Genomic DNA, 21,966 nt, shown 5'->3' on the forward strand with positions numbered 1-21,966 from the left:
CCCCACGCCTCTGGCAGAAAGGCTGCAAAACACCTCCGGCGCCAGGGGACGCGTGCATCCTTTGCAAAGAGACATCCGCGGCTGCGGTAGGGTTTACCGGGCAGAAACGCAGCCGCCGCAGCCCGCCGGCCCCACTCGCGCCCGGCGCTAGCCTGCACTGGGGAGAAAAAATAAAACAAAACAGGGGCGCGCGGACTCGCGGGGTCGACTCTTGCCCGAGTCTCATTAAGGAGCCGCGCGCGCCCCCAGGCTGGGAATGCGGAATGGACACGTGGACAGCAGAGGGGGAACTGACAAGGGTGGGTGGGAGGGTGGTCTCCGTGGCGCGCGAGCCGTGGGCCGCGCGCTCCAGGGCCACGTGACCACGGGGAATCTAGGAGGGGAGGGGTAGGGAGCGAGCGCGCTGGGCTCCGCGCCCGCTGCCGCCGGGGTGGGCGCTGAATCCCGGACGCGGGAGGAGGGCGGGCGAGCGCGAGTGTGTGTGTCTCCCTCGAATCATTTACGGCGGAGCAGCCGGCGCGAGCGCCGAGGAGGCGGCGGCAGCGGCTGCTGCTTCGTGCAACTGTGGCTCCCCCCACCTCTTCCTTTTTGCTCCTGGATTCTTCTTCTCCCCCCATACATTTCCATGGGGAGCCGGTCCCCCCTGCGGGCACCTCCTCTCTGCTCGGCCCGGTAGGCATCAACTGCCGCCTCCCCAGTCGCAGGCTACGCGGGTGCCGGGTGCCCTGCTTCCTGGCGCGGCGCCCGCGTCTCGCCGCCCGCAGCCGGGGCTGGCGCGGCGCTCTGCTCGCCCAAACTGACTCGGAGAGAGCGAAAGCCGATGCCCGGCTGCACCGAGACGGTGGGCTCGCGGGCGTCCGGGGGCAGGGAGGGGAACGGCGGGGAGAAGGAGACGTCGGAGACTCTGAACCCCGGAAAAGTTCAAGGTTTGTGCAGGTCCCCCCGGGGAAGGTGAGGAGCGAAGCGGGGCAGCGCTCCCCTCCGCTGAGACAGCGAGACCAGCGAGGAGAGGGAGGCAGCCCGGAGTGCCGCGGGCTGTAAGAGCCCCTGGCCATCCTGCAACGCTTACGGCCGGGAGGCTGGAATCGGCGCTCGTGTCAGGAAGGGCTCGGGTCAGGACGCATTAGCTGGTTTTCCCTCTCCCTCGCCTCTAGAAGTCCCATCTCCATGGGACAGCCGGTTCCGGCCTCGCCACACTCACCCCAGCCACCGAGCCGCTGCCTGGGAACACGGCGCTGAGTCGGCCCGTGTCGAGCCCGGGACCTAGTCGGACTGGAGAGAGCGCGCTGGAGCCGAGAAGCGAGCTCAGCGAGGGAACAAGACGCTGGCCGCCCGTCTCGGGCATTCTGCCCGGGAGGCGCTCAGGGTGGTGGCGACCCGCGTCGCCGGTCTCAGCACTGCACGGAAACTTTTCCTTCTCCGGATGGATTAAAGTTGTCTGGATTTTCGATTCTTTGCGAAGGAAACCTTTCATTTGCACTTGACCTGGGATTTTTATACTGGAGCTGCTGCAGGGCGCTTGGAGAAAGGAAACCGTGGTATCCATGTGGGTTTACTACTCAAACTGAAAGAACTGGCGATAGCGTTGGAAATCTGCACCCTCGAGCGAATTCGGGTTCGAGCTGGGCCACGGGGCCGAGGCATCCAGCCATCAGCTCCAGGCAGCGCCCAGGACGCCCGCGGCCACCGGGCCCCGGGACGGCACGTGCGGCTCCCCCCTCTCCGCGCAGATCCTGCAGGGGGCACCAGCCGGGGGAGGTGGAGGCTCCTCCCGCCCGGAGCTGCGCCCCCACCAGCTCTGAGGGTGTAGCCGGCGGTGTCTGGGACGCCCCCTCCCCGTAAAGTGTCCCCGAATTGCCCTCCCTGGTCCCCAAAGCATCAGCAGAGACAGCCAGGCGCCACGGCCACCTAGAGTTGGATGTGACCAAGCCCAGCCTGGGGCCAAGTCGTCGACTGTTGCCCCCTCGGCCCCCTCCCGCCCCCGCCTCGGCCATGGCCCCAGGGATGTCGGGCCGCGGCGGCACCGCCCTGCTTTGCCTTTCGGCGCTGCTCGCCCACGGTAAGTGTCGCGGCGCGGACTCCGGGGTGAAGATGCGGCGGACGCCACCGGAGGGGGGACAGACGGGAAGGGAGAAAGGAGAACCCTGCCGCTCCCGCCCTGGATTCGCAACCACCCCTACCCGCTCGGCGTCTCGGGCTGCAGCTCGAGTTACCTCCAGCTTCCAAGATCGCTGGCGGGAGCAGGGGGTGTGAGCCCCCCGCCCTGGGGACCGAACCCGGGCCGATTTTAAAATGGTGGGGGTTAGGGTGAGGGGGTTGGAAGTCGCTCTCAGTCCTCTGGAGGTTAGAAGGAAGGATCCAAACCCCTCGAGTCTGGGGGTGTGTCCGCCCAAGGAGATCTATTAGGATCCGCTAGATCGCGTCCCCACGCCGCCCCCACCGCCCGCGGCCGGCAGGGCTGGGGGCTGTTGGGATCAGCGGGGATCGCATCTCCCTGGTCCCCTGGCGCGAAGGCGGGTGTGGGGCCGCATCGCTCGCTTCCTCGCTTCCTGCGGCGGTCCTCGGGAAGGGAAGTGGACTGACAGTGGCCCGGGGAGCGGCGGCGGCTCACCCGCCCGCGGTCCTGTGAGCTGAATCTAAATGGCCGGCTTAGCCGAGCCCGGAGGGCGGGGATCTGGGCAGCGGGGGCAGGCCGGGCCCGCGGGCGGCGCGCGGAGGGAGCGGGCTCCGAGCTCAGGCGCTCTGCAATCTGTTGCGCCTGCTCCCCAGGCTCGCCCGGGGCTCCGTGGCGCGGGAGGGGGCGGGGTTGGCGCTCTTTGGCTGTGGGACAGCGGGGGTACGAGTGGGGGACCGGGGGTCGCTGAGCAGGCCCCCAGGATTGGAACCATGGACCCGACGGGAGGAGGCTGCCGCGGGCCTTCTGCAAGCTGGAGGCGCTCCAACGAGGGGAGGGGCGCTGACCGAGAGAGAAGGGGGGAGTTCCGGGCGGGGGGGGTTTGGAGCCCACTGCCGCCCCTCCCAACGTAAAACCACCAGACCTGAGACACAATTCTCCCTCCCTACTGCCGGGAGGGCCTTTGGATGCCCTCACACTGAGGGGTGAACCTCAGAAAGGTTGGAGGTCCTGTCTCTTTAGGAGAAGGAGCAGTGGGCTCCCAGAATTTGTGGAAGACCCTCCATGTGTGGTGCTCGGCCTTTGCTCAGATCTGCCCAAGCCTTCTGTGTGCCCACCAAGGTCTGTCACCAGCGGTCTCTCTCAAGGTTGAAAGAATAAGAAAAGGCATTGGCCCTTGGAATGGTAGGGTGGTGGAGCTAGACTGACCTCCCTCTATGGGTGGATTGGTTCTTCCCATCTGAGGGAGATGGGGTGGGGGGCTGTTTATCGCTCACCAGAGACAGCCAACCTCACTTCTTTCTAGGGGAGGAATGGGCAGGGCAGCGTGCCAGTGGGAGTGGAGTGTGGCCGGGAACCAGATATCTGGTTCAGTGGGATGATGAGGAGGGTGGGGAGGTGGGTTCCATGGCTGTGTCCTGGAGCTGCAAGAGCTGAGCTTGTGAGCCAGCCCTGGGGAGCAGAGGGTTTGGGTGCCCTAAGGAGGACCGGAGGCTCAGGCCTGGGTCTAGGCGTGGTTCTTCCTTTCCTAAAATCCAGCGGAGGCCCCACCTCTGGGCAGCTCAAATGCTGTCATTTAGGTCCCTGCTGCCCACCTTCCTGACCCCTCAGCCTGGCATTAGAGCCTTTCCCGTTCCTCTCCTGACAGAATCCTACCTGCTTCCAGCTCGACTTCAGCCTTGTTGTCCTGGCCATACTTCTCACCGAGTGTTAGCAGTCTGTCTTGTTTTCTAGTTAGGTGTCTGTGGCTTCTCTGCCCTGTTAATCCTTGAGCGGTTGAGGCAGAGCCGTGAGTTTCTTCTTCTCTGTGTCTCCACGCAGCCAGCGCTCCCTTAGCACAGTGCCCAGCACCGGCGCCTAGCATGAGCGGAAGAAGCTATTTGAGGAGGTGGGGATGGATCCCTCACTCAGCAGGCACTCCCCCTCCTGCTAGCCTGGCTCCTTTCCTGTGTTCTGAAGTCTCCCCTTCCTCCCAGAAGTGTGCCTGCAGATGCTCAAAGCTGGGGACCCCCCAGATGCATAAGTCAGAACAGCAGAGGTTCTCCCACCCCCCCACCCACCCAAACACCACCACTCCTCTGGACCTTCCTCCTTCAGGGCTATCTGCACCTACCCACCCAACCCTTCCCCAGTTCAGGAAAAGGGTGCATAGACTTGGTCTCGCTTCAGGCTAACTTTTGGTCGGGTTTCTGGGGGTGAGATAGTCACAGTTTTCCATGCCTGGCAGGGTCTGACCACACGGAGGCCGCAGGGCTCTGACCACGCAGCCAGACTGGGAGCCAAATGGCCTGGGCTTGCGTCTAACTCTGGTGCCATCGGGCAGGGTGACCTTGGGCTGCCTTCCACATGGTCCCATCTTCACCAGCACTGTGGTCCCTGCCCATCCCACCCCTTCTCGCTTTCCACCAGGGCGGCTGGGCAGATACCACGAGTGAACAGGGCCCGTTGCCTTTCGAAGTCCGCTCAACCCCTGGGGTGGACAGAGAGGTGTCCAGGCCCCTCCCAGCTGTTCGCAGCCTCAAGGCTCCTGCCAGAGAACCACGGGGAGGGCCATTTTCTTGCGTCTGATCTTTAGGGAGGCTTTCTGCCCCATTTTTACTTTGAATATGAGTTTAAGAGGGCAGAGTAGTGGTTAAATTGGTTGGGAAGGAGGTTATTTCAGCCTCCTACTCAGTAACCTTCAGTAGCTCCCCATTGCCTGCAGGGTCAAAGATACACTCTTTGCCCTGGCATTCAACACTCTTTATCATCTTGTCCCAGTCTGCATCTTCACTGCTTTCTTTCCATCCACCATGTACCTTCCAAGGTATTGCTCTTCTCCCTTCCTGCCTTTCTGCCTTTGTGCCTGCTGGCCTCTCCATCTGGAATACCCTGCCTTGGGAAATACTTATCTAGTCTTCAAAGTCCAGTCCAAAGGTCACCTCCTCCATGGAGCCTTCCTAGATCCTCCCCCAGGTTTCTCACCAGTAGTTCCCTGCTCCCTGCAGAAGTAATTGATCTCCTTCCGGTGCTACCTTGGCACTTCATGCTGCCTTTCTAGCATGCGTTTTGTCACAGGCTGCAGTGTGCATGAGCGAAAGGGGTGTGTGCGTGTGTTTACACCCCTTTCTGCATTCCTACATACTCACATTTGGGACAGGAGCCATCTCTTACCCAGTTTGTCCTCACTCTCCAGTGCTTCATACATAGTAAATGCTCAAAAGAAATGAATGGGGCGGGAAGACAGCTCTGTATTGGGGGTCCTCTGCCAGTGTCAATTAAAAAAGGAGCTCTGGGGTGTGGGGCAGAAGAGGGAGGGGGAGAAGACCCGCAGAGTAAGGGGATGGAGCAGGGCCAGAGCATGGCTCCTGGATGCATGACCCCGCCACACCCCTTGGGTGGCACAAACAGGGGACATGTGTCCTGGGTGACATGTTATAACATGGTCTTACGGGATAGGCATGTAGTGTCCCATGTTGCTCTTTACACATGATCTCAAATGCATGTGTCCCCTCCCCTCTCTGGCCTCCGGCCCAGCAAGCCTCAAGTTCAACTTCGGTCATGTCCACTCTTGCCTCCCTGAGTCCTCGAACTCTTGGCTCCTTTGGAGATGGAGGAGGGACATGGCAGGAAGACAGGGCCAATGCCAGGCCTCCGGAGGCTCTCTCGCTGCTGGGAGTGCTTGCTCCCCTCTCCCAGCTTCCTTCTAGCCACATGGAGCTGCTGTGTGCCGCAAAACAGCCTTGCTAATGTTTAAGACCAGTAGGTGGGGATGTGTTATAAACTTGGTGGCAGAAAACGAGCTTTATTAGGATCCATTCTGAGGACAGTTAGATGCCTGGCTGCGGGAGGTAAGGCTGCTTCGGAGCACCAGGGCTGGCCCCGAGCCTCTCCTTGGCCCTCCCTCACTGGGGGCCTGTCTGGGATTGACAGACCCCAGGTATGAAATCAGTAATGAGGGCTCAGGATGCTGCAGAAACTGAGACCCTGAGAGGCAACCTGTCCCCCCACCAGGGTCTGGCTCACCCACCTGGGGCAGGGCTTTGGGGGAAGAGGGAAGATCTGCCTTGTTAGTCCTGCACTTGAAGATGTCCTCAGAGCTGCAACTGAGAGAGGCCACAAAACTACCCAATCCAAGCCTCATGTGGCAAGGGGAAGGGCCTGGCCAAGGTTGCTCTGCAAGTGTGTTCTGGATGAGAACCCTGACCCCCAGCCCAAACAGGGTTCCTAGGTTGGCAGTCTGCTCCGGGTCCTCATCAGGGTGTCCGCTCTGCTTTGTCTCCTCTCTCTCTCTCTCTGCGGGTTCTCTAAGGTGCTCCTCAGGCCTCAAGCCTGAGGTCCCAAGCAGACAGGGCACTCACTGGTAAGGCTAGTAACCCTTGCCAAGGACCTTCCTTTCATGAGCTCAAAGTCCAGCTGGGGAGATGGGACAAAGCCCCAGATTCTTGAAATTCAAGGGAGTGTGAAACCACTGAGTCCTCAGGTTATTGGGGTATTGGGGAGGTGGATTCAAATCCTGGCTTTGTCATCAACCTGCTGAGTAGCTGCAAGAATTTCACCTCCCTTCTCTGAGTCTTATTTTCTTCCCCCGCGAAATGATTGGGCATGATGCTTCCCAGGCTCCTCCATTCTGTGATGGAGAGACCCGTCCTACCTCCCTTTTCTTTCACCACGCCTCCCCACCCCCATGCCTCCCCCCACCAGTGTCTGCAGCAGAAGCTAACAAGTGCATCTGATTCTTCCTTCCCATTCCCTCCCCAGGGCCTGCCTGCCTTCTTCCTCACCAGTGCTCAACACAGAATTTTAATATGAGATTAATGAACCTGTTGTTTGTTTGTTTTTTTTAAGAAAATAAATTTCTCTCCTATTTTCCTTCTCTCTTTTTAAATGAGTAGCGGGCCTCCTTATCACCAATTTGTCTGGCTGTGCCAGAATCCGGCAGTCCCCAGCGGTGGAGAGTTGTACCTGGGAGCGCCAGCACTCCACTAGCCACCGCATCTGTCTCTGGTGACAGAGGGAGGGAGGCCCTGAGACAGGAGGCCAGTGGGCTAATGGAGAGGGACACAGCCAGCCCTCTTGCTGGTCGTAGCAGCCACAAGCAGAGAGTGCAGAAGTCATTATCCCCTTCCCTCTGTCTTGCTTGCCCCTTTCAGCTTTCCCTCCTGTTCTCCACACCTCTATCCCAGGCCCTGCAGGCTGGCAGACAACCCAGCAGGAAGAAGTTGAAAATGGAAGCAATTACCTAGATAATTCAATGCTATTGCACGAATGAATGCATGCAAAAATGAATAATTCAGTGCAAAAAAAAAAAAAGGGTAAAAAAGGTAATTGAAGAAAATCTCTTTTTAAATTATCTAGATAATTATCTGCCTTTGGAAAGTTCTCCTTTTTATCAAACTTGAATCCTACCGGCTGCATTCTCACCCACACCTTTTTGACCTCTGAGGATGGGCAGCTGGTTACTCTCTTCTCTTGAGTGACTTCTCCTGTTTAGTTCAAACCAGGGACAGTGGACAGGATGTGTGGTGGCTGGTGGAATTTTCTCTGCTTGTCCCTTGTTTCCTGGGCCCACTTCTCATGGCCTTGGAGCAGGGAGAATGAGGTACCCAGGTCTCAGAGGTGAGATGACACTCAAAATGGCCCAGGTTCTCAGAGGCATGTCCGGCCAAGATTCCTGGGACTGACCAACGTCAGACCCTCTGGGTAGATCCCTGGCCCTGAGAGAGGACAGACAGCCAGGACACCCTTACTGGGAACCCCTCCACAGGGTTCTCGCCCCAGAAGTGCTCAACCCGTCAAGACAGCCAACTGCTGTCACATTGAGGGACCACCTCTCTGGTCTTCTGAGGAAGAAAAGGGGGTGGGGAAGGAGTTCCTGCCCTCCGGGAGCCCCCAGAATGACAGAGGAGGCACAATCTTATCTTCAGAGAGGCCCCGATCTGCCAAGGGAGGCACAGTCCGGGCCCTCCGAGGCAGTCTATATCCCCCTGCATGGTGGGGGTCTGACGGTGCCCAGAGGTCATAGGAGCCCACGCTGCAGGGATCCCTGCCTCCCCCACACCCTGGCTCCTAGGGCCGGTGGGGGGTCTGGCTATAGGCCAGAAGCAAGTGTATTTTTGGCTGCTTGGTACAGATGATGCAGCTGACTTGTCACGGTGGGAGAATGGTGTTGGTGGGAGCTGGAGTGCAGGCGCATGCTGGCGTGCACACCCACACAGTCATGGCCACACACTGATATGCTGGAGTTATGACAGTTCTCTGTAGTTCAAATCGTGATCTTGTTGGACTCTCACAGCAGCTTCTCTGAGAGGCAGCAACTGTGACCCACATCTTACAGAGGACACTGCTGAGGCTCCACAGAGTCTTGGTAACACCAGTTCTGGGAGTCGGGTTTTCTGACTGAATATAGAGCTCTTCTTACCATACCCCTCTGTCTCCCATCTATAGCAGAATAAACCCAGAAACGGAGAGACACAGCCACACGGGCCCATATACCTGTGTGAGGCCCTGGCCTGGCCAACCCCTCCAGTCTCATCTTGAACGCCCCTCCATCTCATCTCCCCTTGCTCTCTAGGTTCCTTTCCATCCCTTGAGCAAAGCATGCACTTTTCTACCTCATCGCCTTTGTACGTGCTGTTCCCTCTGTTGAACACTCTTCCACCCTATCTCCTACTTCAGGCTGGAATGTATCCACCGGCTCCTCCAGGAAGCCCACCCTGGTGACCAGAAGAACCAGGACCCTCTTTTAACAGTCCCACTACCCCCTGCCACTCGTTGCAGATCTGCCGTGTGTGCACGGCCTGGCTTCCTTGCTGGACCTGGACTGTGTGCGACTCCTTCCCGGCCTCTGTGTCCCCAGAGCCTCCAAGGATGTCTGGAATAAAGTGGGCCTGCAGTGATTGGCCAGCGGAGCAATGGATGAGCCCTTGTGCCTGTACCTGTACACACGGGTCCTGCCCTGCACCTTCCCCATCACTCACCGAATGCACTCTTAGTGTTGCTCTGGGCCAGGCACTGTTCTAGGTACTGGAGGTAGTGAACACAGCAAAATCCCTGCGTTTACAGCGTCTACATTCTCCTGGGGGGAGGCAGACAGTAAATAATAAATATATAAAATAAGTAAATTACACAGGATATTGGAAGGCCACAGGTGCTATGGGGAGAAATGAGTAGGGTAAGGGGAATTGGAAATTCCAAAGTTGAGAGGGGGAGGCAGGGTTAAAATGAACGTCCTTGATCAAGTGTCATCCAGCAGACTTGGAGGAGGGGACAGAGCAGACTTGGTGAATATCTAAATCCCAGGGAAGAGCATCCGGGCAGAGGGAACAGGCAGTGTGAGAGCCCTGGGGTGGGATTGGGGCTGGAGCACAGTGAGGGATGGGAGGGTGGGAGGAGATGGGTTGGGAACGGGGCTCCTACAGAGCCCCTGTGTGTGATGGGGAGCAGTGTGGGGTTCAGAGCTGGGAGTGACCCAAGCTGACCCTCGTCTTCAGGCTTCTGGAACTCAGGAGCTAGCAGGGAGGAGGCTTCGGCTCCCAAGGATTGCAGAGAGAGGCTTCTGCATGCTCCTTTTAGCCCCCTGGCTCCTCACAGTCCTGGCTGGGGGCTGCCGGTCTTACCGCACCATGGCCACCCCCTCCCAGGCGGGACCAAGGTGTGCATGGGGTGGACTGCAGCAGAGGCCACCCAAGGGTGCAGGGGGCTGGTTCCTAGACCCATCACTGCCCAGTTAACTGTGTGACCCATCCACGGCTCTTCCCTGGGCTTTGGCCTCCTCTTCTGTAAATTGGGGCTTTATTTCGAGATGGTTTCATAGCCTCTTCTTCATCTTCTTTTATTTTAGATTTGTATTGTGGTAACATACATACAACATAAAATTTTCTGTTTAAACCACTAACATGTATATTTCAGTGGTATCAGTTATCTTCCTGATATTGTGCACCATCACCACCATCCACGGCCAAAACTTTTTCATGATCCCAAACAGAAACTCTGTACCCTTTAAGGAGTAGCTTCCCACCCCCAGCCCCTGGCCCCTGGTGAACTGTACGCACACTACTTTCTGTCTCTTTTCCACAGCTGCTTCTTGCTCAAACACCCTCCACCCCTCCATGTTGGAGGCCAAATGCCAGCTGTGCTCATCTCCTCTTGGACATTTGGGCTGTTAAATAATCTTCACTTTCACAGATTCTGATCCTTTAACTAATCATCTATCTTTTAAAAAAAATCAGCTGCAGGGATATTGCGTGTACTTGTTTAGATTGCACTTGTTTGGACTGTCTGATTTTATGCCACTCTGATTCGGGAATGACCAGAAGGTCTGGGGGCTCCTGAATTCAGGGAATGAAAAGCCCAGTTTCCCTTGATTCTCTGAGAGCCCCACAGCCACTCCAGATTACCTGTTGCTTTGACTTCTCTGCCTGTCCCCGTTTCATGTGTGTAGGTGCCTTAGCTGGTAGCCTCCTCCTCCTGCCACCAGCCCCCTGCCATCGCAGGCTCACGCCTCTTAGCCAAGGAGGTGACCTGCTCTGGGGCAACCCACTCTCTCCCCTGCTCTGTCCCTCCTGGGGAGACCGAGGCTTATGGGGCCTTTGTCCAACAGGAAGGAGCTCTTGGATTGGACATAGGAAAAGTTGCCATTTTCTCAGCTGCCAACACAGCAGAGAAATGGTCTCAATTTTCTATGCCTGTTCTCTGCAGGAGAAAAACTGTCAGCTGCCAGCCGGGTACATGAGAGGTCTGAAATGCTGGGGGTAGGGGGCTGGAGCTGGGGGAGCAGCAGGATCCCCTTCTCTCCCCTCCTAAGTGGATGTGTGACCCTTGCTGAGTCGGGGCAGGGGAAGGAGGGAGGCGAGAGGTGGGGGGTAGGGCCAGCTTAGTGTGGAGAGCTGGGCTCCCCACTCGGGCCCTGCCCACCCCACCCTCCTCCAGGGGGAGTCCTCCCTCCACCCGCAGAGCCCGCAGGTCACCCGGCTGTTCCTGAACAGCTATTGAACTAACTGATCAGTTAGCTTAGCAGTCACTTCCGTTGACAGCACTTATTAAGCACAAGCCCTGGGCTGGGCACTGGGAAACACCCCCTCGGAGCCAGCTCCAGGCTCTTGTTCTCATTCTGCTCGGTCCCGAGGCTCAGAGCTCTCCTCCTCCACCCTCACTCTTTCACTGCACTCACTTCTAAAACCAAACTGCCTGGCTTCATCACTCCCTGTGTGACTTGGGGCAAGTTACCTAACCCAGTCTCCTTATTTGCAAAATGGTGACTCTTAGGAGTCCCCAACTTATAGGGTTGTTGTGATGGTTAAATGAGTTATTACATGTTGGATATTAGAATAGTGCCTGGGACCTAGTAAGAGTTCAGAAATGACACTTGTCAGTCTTAGACTTGATAATATTATGAGCACATGCTACATACTGTGCTGAGTGTAAAGACGAAGACACAATATCCGCCCCACGGGGAGCGTCCAGTGGGCGTCCTGGGGGAATTGAGACATGCCTGCGGAGACTGCGAGAAAATGCAGAGTCATAGGCATAAACCTCATAACTGTTAGAGGGATCAAGGGAGGCCTCATGGAGGGGGTGCCACTTCAGGGGGTCTCGATCAGGTTTGCAAATCTGTCCCTGGAAGACTAATCAGTCAGCATCTACTGTGTGTCTGATGCCCTGGAGAAGACAGAAACACAGGGCAAAACTGGTGGCTGGCCTACTAGTTCTGAGTCCCATTGGGGGAGGACCGAGCTGACTGTGTAGGAGCAGCAGGATATGAGACTGAATGCAGGAAACATGGCTGATAATTCTTTGGCTGGATGATCTCTTAAGACCTCTCAGAACTTTGACCCTATGTTCTGTGGAGTGCTGGGGAGCTATTGTGAGTTTTGGAGTGAGGGAGTGACATGATCAAACCGAGGTTCTAAACGATTACTTGGTCTGGGAGCAATTTGCAGATTGGAGCAATGTTGAAGGAAGCTATTGCAGCATTTGATCTGGGAGTGGGGGTCTTAGGATGGGAAATGGCCACTAAAAGTAACCCAAAATACCATCACATGGCAGAGCTCACTTCTGGAACCAGAGAGACAGATCTGAGTGTGAGTGCTGGCTCTGCCACTTACCAGCTACCTCACTTGTGGGAAGTTGTTCAGCTTTTCTACCCGTTGATTTCCACTTCTGTAAGATCAGATTGCAAATGTACACTACAGAGCCTGCAGTGTACGGGCTCAGCGTGTAGAAACTCTCTCTATGATTTTAGCAACTAAGGCCCAGAGAACAGAAGGCGCCTGTGACTCACAGCCAGTTCTGTCCATGCTTGTTGTACCAAATATCTTTATTTTATCGTCTAGTTTTGAGGTCGCTGGAGAAAAACTGGCTGAGAGGGAGAACTGAGAGACGCTGACCTCGTTCTCTATTTTTAATAGAGGCTTAGTTTCCGTCCTCGCTCCCACTGGCAGCCAGAGGCTAAGAGTCAGCCTGGGGTCACCATCAGTGTTTGGGTTTCAGGAAGGCCTCAGAAGCCACCGTAAGGTCAGAGAACGATGGTGAGCTTTCGAGTCGTGCAAACGTAGGTTCAAATGCCAGCTGGCTCTCCTGTCCCAGGAGCACATGTGAAACTTGTCAGCTTCCCCATCTGTAGAATGGGAGTGGTGTCACCTCTCAGGCTAGGCTGCTGCAGCCGCAAAGAAGAAATACAGCAGTGTGCCTGGAAGGGCCCAGAACAATTGCTGTGTGCCTGCTGGAGGGGCTCAGCAGATGCTGGTTTGTTTCCTTCCTTCTTGTCTGGAGCCAGGCCTTGCTGCTGGGAAGCACGTTTAAGACAATGCCAAAGACTTCCCAGAAAGCTGTGTTCTGATGGTTGGGTTTTCTGGTTTTGTTTTGTTTGGGGTCTTTTTTTTTTTTTTTTTTTTTTTTTACCCTTGATGCCTCCTAGCAACGTGCTGCTTGTTTTAAAAACAGCAGTGGCCAGCGGCCGGCCCCACTGGCTCCGTCTTCCTCCGTCCTTGCCTTCCTAGGGGAGACAGCCACAGGCCTCGGCTCCACATTCCCTGTCCCTCTTGCAACCTGGGGTGGAGGAGGCATCCTGGGTCCAGCAGCCAGCCCCCACCCACCCCACCCCACCCCGGCAATGCTGAGGCTCTCCCCATCCAGCGAGGCCACCGCTGCCTGATACGTATCCCCTCCACAGCCACCTCCAGGGTGGGCCGAAAGTCAGCCCCCACCTGCCCGTGCAGCCCCTGCCAGGTCCAGAAGCCAGGGCCAGGGTTACTGACAGTTTTTGACACGGGCCTCCCTGGAATGCCTGCTCCAAGCCTGTGGTGGGAAGCACGTGGGGACACGCATTTTGGGGCCCGAGGCGCCTGGCCTGAGAGCAGGCTCCTCCACTCCTTGCCGGGTGACCAGGGACAAGTCACTCTTTGTCTCAGTGTTCTCATCTGCAAACAGCAGGGAGAATAACATACCCATCTCGTAGGACTGTTGGAGACAGGCAACCACAACTGGCTGGCGCCCTGCCTGCCCTGTCCCTTAGGAGTCGCCTGACCCACCCAGAAGACCCTCCTCCACCTGGGAGGCCCTATTCTCCATCTCTAGGTCTCTCGAGGTTCCTTGGATATCATAATATCATAATATAATATCGTAATATCTAGGCCTCGTCCAGCTCCGTGGGCAGGGGCTGTGGGCATGGAGGGCAGGAGACCGCCCGGACACAGTTGGTGATTTTCCTGCACTTGAGAGGCAGCAGCCGGTTGTGTGCCTCGGACAAATCCCATCTTCCCTCTGGAGTTCAGTTTCCCTGTCTTTGAAATAGGGGTTGTTGTTGAGCTACATCAGTGCTTTTTCTTCTAGAAGTAGAATGAGAGCCACATATGTAAGTTGAATTTTTCTAGTTATCATGTTTAGAAAAGGTAAAAAGAAACAGGTGAGATTAATTTTACTAAGATGTTTTAACCAAGATGTCCAAAATATTGTCATTTCAACATGCAATCAGTGTAAAAATTGAGATATTTTCCATTCTGTTTTTTCAGACTAACTCTTCCAAGTCCCGCGTGCCCATCTCCGTGCAAACTAGCCACATTTCAATTGGTTAATATCCACGTGTGTCTAGCGGCTGCCAAACAACAGTGCAGCGCTAGACAGTCCCAAAGGGCCTGACCAGTTTCTCCCCTCGGTGGTAGGTCCAGGGCTCTGGAGTCAGTGGCTTTGGGACAGGCAAGTTGGGCCCACTCTCCCTTCTGCAATCCTTGGAAATAAGCTGCTCAGCTCTTCTGCAGCCCTTTTACTGGCTCCCAGGGTGGGGGCAAGCAGCCCACAGCTACCTCCCAGTGCCACTTTCCTTCTCCAGGTCAGACCAAGTCAATCTCCTGCTCAGGACTCATCTCACTGGGAGTGGAAGCCACCCTCCTTCCAGTGGCCGACAAGGCCCGTGCCAAATGCCCCTTTTCCCCACACCACCTTCTGGCCACATCTTCCCTCTGCTGGCTCCACTCCAGCCATGCTGGCCTTTTTGCTGTCCTCAAACGTACCAGGCACACTCCCTGCTCAGGGATTTGGCACTTGCTACCCCTCTGGCTGTCCTTTTCCCCAAAATAAATATGACTCATCCCCTACCACCACCCCTTCAGATCTCAATCACACCCTAGCCTTCCCTAGTCACCCCTCTATAAACTAGCCCCTGCTGCCCCCCTCACCTTGTCCACTCACCCTGCTCTGTTTTCCTTCACCTGACATTTTACATGGTTATGTCTGTGCCTGCTCATCGACTGACTGTAGGACTGGAAGCCCCTGAGAGCTGGGCCACGTCTGTTCTGATCACTGCTGTGTCCTCGACACCTAGTCCAGTGCCTGGCACAGAGGAGAAGCTCAGTTAATATTTGTGACATGAAAGAACAAATCACTGAAGTTGCTCCCTCCCATCCTCTCACTCTTTCCACTCCAGGAGCCACGGGAAAGAGGTCTAGAAGCTAAATGGGTGCCAGGAACGAGAAGGGAAGAAATTTATTCCTTCCTTCACTCATCCATTCATGAACACACTCACCTACCATATCCTCACTGTGCGGTCTTGGGGAAATTACTTAATTTCTCTGTGGCTCAGTTTTCACATCTATAAAATGGGACAATACGAGTAACTTCTTCACAGGGTTGTTGTAATGAATAAATGAATTAATGCATGTCAAGTGCTTGGAGCAGTGTTTGGCATGTTTTTGAACACCAACTCCATGCCAAGCACTATGGCAAATACTGTGTGTGCAGCGGTGAGGACACAAGGACAGGGATGCAATTTCAGCGCAAGGCAATGCTGGGATAGCAGAGGAGCCAGGAGACTGGCCTTGCCCGGACTTTGGAAAGGGGCAGGTGTGGCTTCCTGTCGTTTTGCAGCAGCCCCTGCTGCGTTGACTTCGGCAGCGCAGGTGTACATACAGCCCAGGAGTTAGGGACCTCAGCTCTACCTCCAACTCCCTGTGCCACCTGGGAAATCACCCCTGTTCCTTTAGCCTCAGTCTTCTTATCTGTAAAGTGGGCTAGTAGCAAACAGCACGCCCATCTTAGATAATGGGGAGTCAATGAGCTAATGTGCCTGGATGCTCAATAAACGGGAGATGCCACATCAGCCTCATTATTAAACCACTTGCCAAAGGGGAGAGAGGCGGGTGTGGCTCTCCTTCCACGGGACCCTGCCTGCAGCTGGCACGCCATCACTGCCTGTTGAGCTGCACTGCAAGCCAGTTTGCACACTGATGTTCTCTCTGGACCGTGAGCCCCTGTGGGCAGGGCTGTGCCTTATTCACAGTTCGTGCCCTCAGGGAGGGTGAGCTACTTAACACCAGGCAACGTGGGACAGGAGAGCTAGAAGGGAGCTTTAGGCTCGATCACCCAGGAACCATCCGTATTTTAAAGATGAGCAGACTAAAGACCTAGGCCCCCAACTCCCTGGCCAGTGGGCTTGTTACTGTGTCTACAGGGGCTTGGTATGGGGGTGATAGCCTGGAGGAAGCTGGTTGGTCACAGGTGGGGGCGCCCCCCACCCCCGCTCCGGGTTCCCCAGGGGCCAGATCCGGGGGACATGCTGCTGCAGGCTTGATGTTTATGCAGACAAACCAGATTCCATCTCCAGTAATCACATCACCAAACAGCATGAAATGTAAACGGTGTGGAAGGCTTTGCTAAATACGCAAATGGTTTTGCTATTTTTCCCTCCGTGTCCCTCCCTCTTCCCCTCCCTAGGGCCCCACCCCCCTCCCTCGCACACCATGTACACATGCACACACACACCAAACACACGTGCACGTGGTCAGCATCCCCCAGGCAAACGCTTCAGGCCAGTGACACCCGTCGGCTGCCTGGGGGTGGGTGGGAGGAGTGGGTATTTGAAGGTGGGGAGCCCACCCTGGAAGTTTTCCCTACTGTTCCCCACTGTAACCGCGGAGCGTGGAGTCTGTGACTTGTCAAAAATGGCTACCGGACAGCTCATGAAACGTAAACCTCACCGCACCCTGGAAAATTGGTGCTTATTACCCCCAGTTTATGGGTGAGGAAACGGAGGCTTAAGGAGGGGATTACTTGCCCAGGTCACAGAGGCAGGAAGTAGCACGCAGACCCCGACTCTGAGACTTATTCCACGGCCCTGGGTCCTTACTTCCTGACCGTGTGCTTCTGCGTCCCCAGGGCCTTCCTCCAGCCCCCAGTGTCACACACATTCAGCTTGGCCCCAGTGCCATAAAGTTCACCCAGGTGGTCACCCCAATGACAAAAAGGGAAACTGAGGCATAGCGTGGCCGGCTCATCCATTGGGGCTGGCTTCCTCTTCACGGGTGTCTCGGCCCTTTGCTCAATATGCCCTCCCCGCCCTTCCTTTCCTTCCATCCCTCCTTTTCCTCCATCCCTCGCTGCCGCCCCTGGAGCTCCCAGCCCTGGTTCGTCAGCCCAGGACCCTGCAGCCCCCTCCTCTGCTCCACACCCCTCAGAATCCAAATTCTACCTCTTCAGTCCTTGCAAAGCTGATCTGCATAAAACTGTCTCCAAGCCCTGCCTTTAAGTCTTCATCTCTTCTCCCTAAACAGCCCCTAAATGATTTCTGTAAATTGCTATAAGTAGCTCAAAAAATAATAATAATAACTCAGCGGCTCGCTGCCTGACTGGAATGTCGATGGCTGTCCTCCCGCCTGGCTGCAGCTCCCAGCTCCTTCCCGCCAGGCACCCAGAACTGCCGAGCCTCTGCACCACGCCCAAGAAGGGGGGCATTGCCTCCGCGAAGGAGCCCTGCCTCCTCCATCAGGCAGGAGGCCGCTCCAGGTCAGGGCTGCATCCGCCCCAGGGAAGGAGCTCCCCAGGGCAGCTCAGTCCTCCTTCCCAGCTCCCCCTCCCCTCACCCCCTGCCATCCTCTCCCCCAACCTCTCCCGGGGAGAGCTCTGCTTCCCTCATCAATCTGGGAACTCCAAAAGAGAAGACTGTGCCTCTCTCGTCAGACTAGGGACTTCCCCAGGAGAGCCTGTGCCTCCTCCATTAGGCAGAGGATGTCCCCTGGGCAGGGTTGTGGGTGGCACCCAGGAGCCCCTCTGATCCTATCTTCCCTTATTTCACAGCCAGTTCTCTTATTATAGACCTCTTTTCCCTCATCCCAGATTAGAAATTTAAATCTTGATTCCTAGGATCTGTCCCATTGATTCAACTAAACAATCATTCATTCATTCATTCATTCTACAAAGCTTTCCTGAATGACTACTGTGTGCTGTATCCACTGACTGGATATGGGTCCTTCTACAGATTTGGCTCCTCTGAGGAACTTATGTGACCAGAGGCCCCAGGCATGGGCCTGGTTTTCCATGGGGTGGCACATTCGGCCAAAGGGCAGGCACTGGGGCAGCACACCCCATGGTCGTGAACCCCACCGCAGCCCCTGGCCACCATCCTCATCTCCTGACCTCTTTTCAGGGTGGGCCAAGGGGCAGGGGCGTCCCCTGGGGGAGCAGAGGCCCAAGGTGGGAGGGCCCCAGCAGCCCTAGGGAGGTGCCTCCTGGAGGACCCCAGCCTGGCCCACCCTGCCATCCCTAATCTCCACCTGTAGACCCCCCCTCACCTACTGAGAGCAGGGCCTGGAGACTTCCATGCTAGCATCCCAGCCCCGAACATGGTGGTGTGGCCTTGAGCCACCCCTTCCCCGCTCTGTGCCTCAGTGTTCCCAACTGAGGTGTTACAAGATTGGACTAAACGGGGATTTCCTAAATGATTTTTAGCCAAGGAAACCCAATGAAGAATAAGAAAACAGCAGAGCCACTGATTGGAGGGAGAGTGGAGGTGCCTCCCTGAGGTCCCACCTGTCCCCTTTCCTTGTCACCCCTGACAGTTCTTGGGACACCCCCACTGAGCCCAGTTGGCCAGCTCCTGGGCCTCTAGCCCCTCCCTCAGGCCCCTTCCACTCTGCCATTGGTGGGATCTGGGTGGAGCTGCTTGACTTCATCTCTCTGCCCCCTCGCTCCCTGGGACCCCGCTCAGTTCTCCAGTGGGGAGGAAGCCCTGGAAGAAATGGCTTTTGTCTGGGCACCCAGCCCCCTGCCCCCACTCCAGCCCCCGGATTAGAAAGGCCGACTGGGGCCGACCCCATGGCAGCCCTGCCCGGGCCCTCCCTCGACAGAAGGCAGGATTGTTCCAGAAGAGATAATGCCCGTTTGTCATCCTCCCTGCCCTCCCTTCAGTGTGCTGGGGGAAGGAGGAAAACAAACCCAGACACAGCCCTCCACTTCCTATCTGATTTAAGTGGAACCCAATTAAGTGAATAATTGTTACAAATGTGAAATTACCTTCCACCATCTTGGGGATGTGAGCCTGCGTGCAGCATGAGCCTGCGTACAAGGCTGGGCCCTGACCTTGACCTAACAGGTTAGGGTTTCCACGGGGTGGGAAATGTTGACCAACGGACCTCTTGGCCTTCGCCAGCCAGAAGGGCTGCCGGGTGACGCAGTCTAGACCCCAGCTGCCCCCAAAGAGCACAGCCTCTGGCCTCCAGCCTCAGATATTTCACATTCAGCAAATATTTGACTAAACAGTGGGCTCACCATCCCAGAGCCCACAGACACTTGTTCACGAGACCTGGTCCAAGGCCAGATGCATGAAAATAAGTGGCACCATCAAAGCATGGGTATGGCCCCAAGGAGAAGCAGGGACAGGGTGGGGGGCCCGAGTCCCACCTGGGACCTTGCAAGCCTTAGGCACAGACTTTTAAAATGAGGTGAAAGTTGGGCTTGCCCAAAGTGGGTCTCTGCAGAAGAAACAGAGATGGGGGGGTTCTCTGTAGCAAGAGGGTGCATGGAGAATCAGAGCACGGAAGATGAATTACTCATACTCGGGAGCGTTCTAGAAACCTGCACGAGGAACACCACACCATGGGGCCCCCAGCTAATGTCTACCAACCTCCTAACATCCAGTGAGGAGTGATCCGATGCTCATCTGAAGGTGGTCTCTGCTTTATGGCTTTTAGGGTATAAAAGCCTACAGGGTGACACCTGCTGAGTGAGTGTCCGATGCTGCTACCACCACCCTGCAGTGTGGAGGGTGGGGGACGGCAGGTGTGAGTTCTAGTAGTCTGTGGATTCACATGTAGGGAAAGGGAAAACCTTTGTGAGAAATAGAACAACTCAGGCAGTTGTTCTCAATCTGGGCTGCACTTTGAGGAGTTTGAAAAAAGATGCTAGTGCCTGGGTCCCAGCTGCAGAAAGCCTGAATTCATTAGTCTGGAGTGTGGCCTGGGAAATAAGACTTTTAAGAACTCCCAGGTGATGCAAAAGGACAGCCAAGTTTGAGACCCGCTGCCAGAGTAGGCTTCCCACACGTGCTGGGGTGGGGGTCAAGCAGGACAACCTTCCGAGGACCCACCTCTGGCCTACTGAATTAAGAAGGCTGGGAATGCCCGGGAACCTGTGTTCTCTAAAGCTTCCTAGAACTGGGACAGACTTCGAGGGGATACCTCAGGGCAGGGGGTCCTGTTTGGGGGAGTGGGGTGGAAGGAGTATAGAAAATGCACTGAAGCCTGACCTGTCCTATTTTTAAGTGATTTGGAGGGAAATATTTTTTCACATGCTAACTCCTTCCCTTCCTCTATTTGGCCCCGTTCCAGGACCCAGAATTCAAGGTAACCCTCTTAGAACCATGGTTCCGTCTTATTATATATTCATCATACACTCAACAAATATTCGTTAAATGAATAATGGATAAAATTTGTCTGGTGGGCTAGCCTGGGAATCTAACTATATTGATAACATTGTCTTGTAGGGAAATGTGGTGTTATGGGTTTCCAAGTTCCAACAGCCACTTCGCAATGAACTTTTGATAGGCAGCACGTTTATAAATTGGAGTGTGTGTGTGTGCTCTGAGGGTGTAGAGTGTCCGGCTGTCAGCCCAGCAGGGGCCCTGTGCTTGGGGGTCTGCGCGGACACCTGGATTGGACCAAGTGGAGCATTTATGGAGATGGCAGAATAAAACGTGGTTGGAAGGAGGAGGCCCTGAGTGGTGGTGGAGAGAGGCAGCAGGGGAAAGCCAGCAAGGGCCGGGGCAGGCAGAGAGCTGCAGAGCTGGGCCCGAGGTAGAGTGGTGAAGCACGCCGTGGCAGGTCACTTCCGCGTGGCCTCGGCCCAGCCCCGCCTGCAAGGGCAGCTAGACAGGTCACAGATTCCAAGTAGGAAAAGACAGATGCAGCTGGAGAGGGAAATGGCGAGCGAGAGGCCTTGAGTTCCCTGGGAGCCACCTGGCAGGGAGCTCCTTTGCCCAGGCCTGGCACACGGCGGGCGCCCTCTCGGTGTTTGCCTCGGGAAAGAACTAGAAGGACCTGCCCCCACCCTGGGAGCACCAGAAACCTGGAGGGTCTGGGGTAGGGAAGAATGTCCTTCCTTCCTGCCGTGTGGAATTTGGCTAATAGTAACAGCCTACAGGAATCCTGGGGGAGAGTGTCGCAAGAGGCCAAGGAGAGCTCTGGCTTGGGATGTGGCCATCACCCTGGTATTGGTGAGGAAAGCAGAGGGGACGCTGAAGGAGAGGACCGGGCTGTGTGACCTGGGCTGGGCCTTCCATTCTGAGTCTTTTGTAAAGCATGCAGAGTTGGGCAGTGTCTGTGTGGGGGGTAGTACGGCCAGCCTGCCAACCTGTCAGCCCCACTGGGACCTCCCTCTCCAAGGGCAGCCATTGAACTAGAAATGAGTGGTTTGTGGGGAGATGCCCCCCAGCACCTGGGACTGCCCCAGCAGCTGGGGCCCGGCCCCCTAAGGCCAGCCTGTCAGCTCTGCAAGGAGCTCTGGCCTCTGGCTATAGCTGTCTTTGTCCCCAAAGTCCCAGCCCTATTTCCAGCCAATGGAAAACTCCTGAGAGGTGGCCATTCATAGGGAAGATGACCCTGGTGGCCTTGGGGGGTGGGGTGGGGGACTGGGCCTGACCACACAGGGTGACAGTGATTAAATGCACCAGCAGCTGGGCCATGGGCCTGCCCTGCTGCTAATTTGGGTCAATTAAGCCAATTTGTCTTTGTCGACTTGAAGTCCCTTCCATGTAATGACTCCAGCCCCTCTGGGACCTCCGAGGGTCAGAAAGAGGGAAGAGACTGTCCCTGCTACATGGCTACCTCTCTTCCACCCCATCCAGGGCTCCAGGCTGAGGGATCTTCCTGCACCTTGTGACCTCTCCACGGCTGTCATCCCTGCAGCTGCCCTGTAACATGGATCAGATAGGCTTAACCCCCATTCCTCAGACGAGCAATTAGGGCCTCCCAGACAGGGGACTTTTCCAAGTTAGCAGAAGAGAAGGTATGTGGGCCTGGCATTCAGACCCCCAGGCCATCACCCTTAGCTCTGCACCACGTGGTCCCCACCGTTCCCATGAGCAGCTCCGTCCATGGTTTGGCCCAGGT

Source organism: Choloepus didactylus, chromosome 18 (assembly GCF_015220235.1).
Source record: "Choloepus didactylus isolate mChoDid1 chromosome 18, mChoDid1.pri, whole genome shotgun sequence".
Classification (NCBI taxonomy): domain Eukaryota; kingdom Metazoa; phylum Chordata; class Mammalia; order Pilosa; family Megalonychidae; genus Choloepus; species Choloepus didactylus.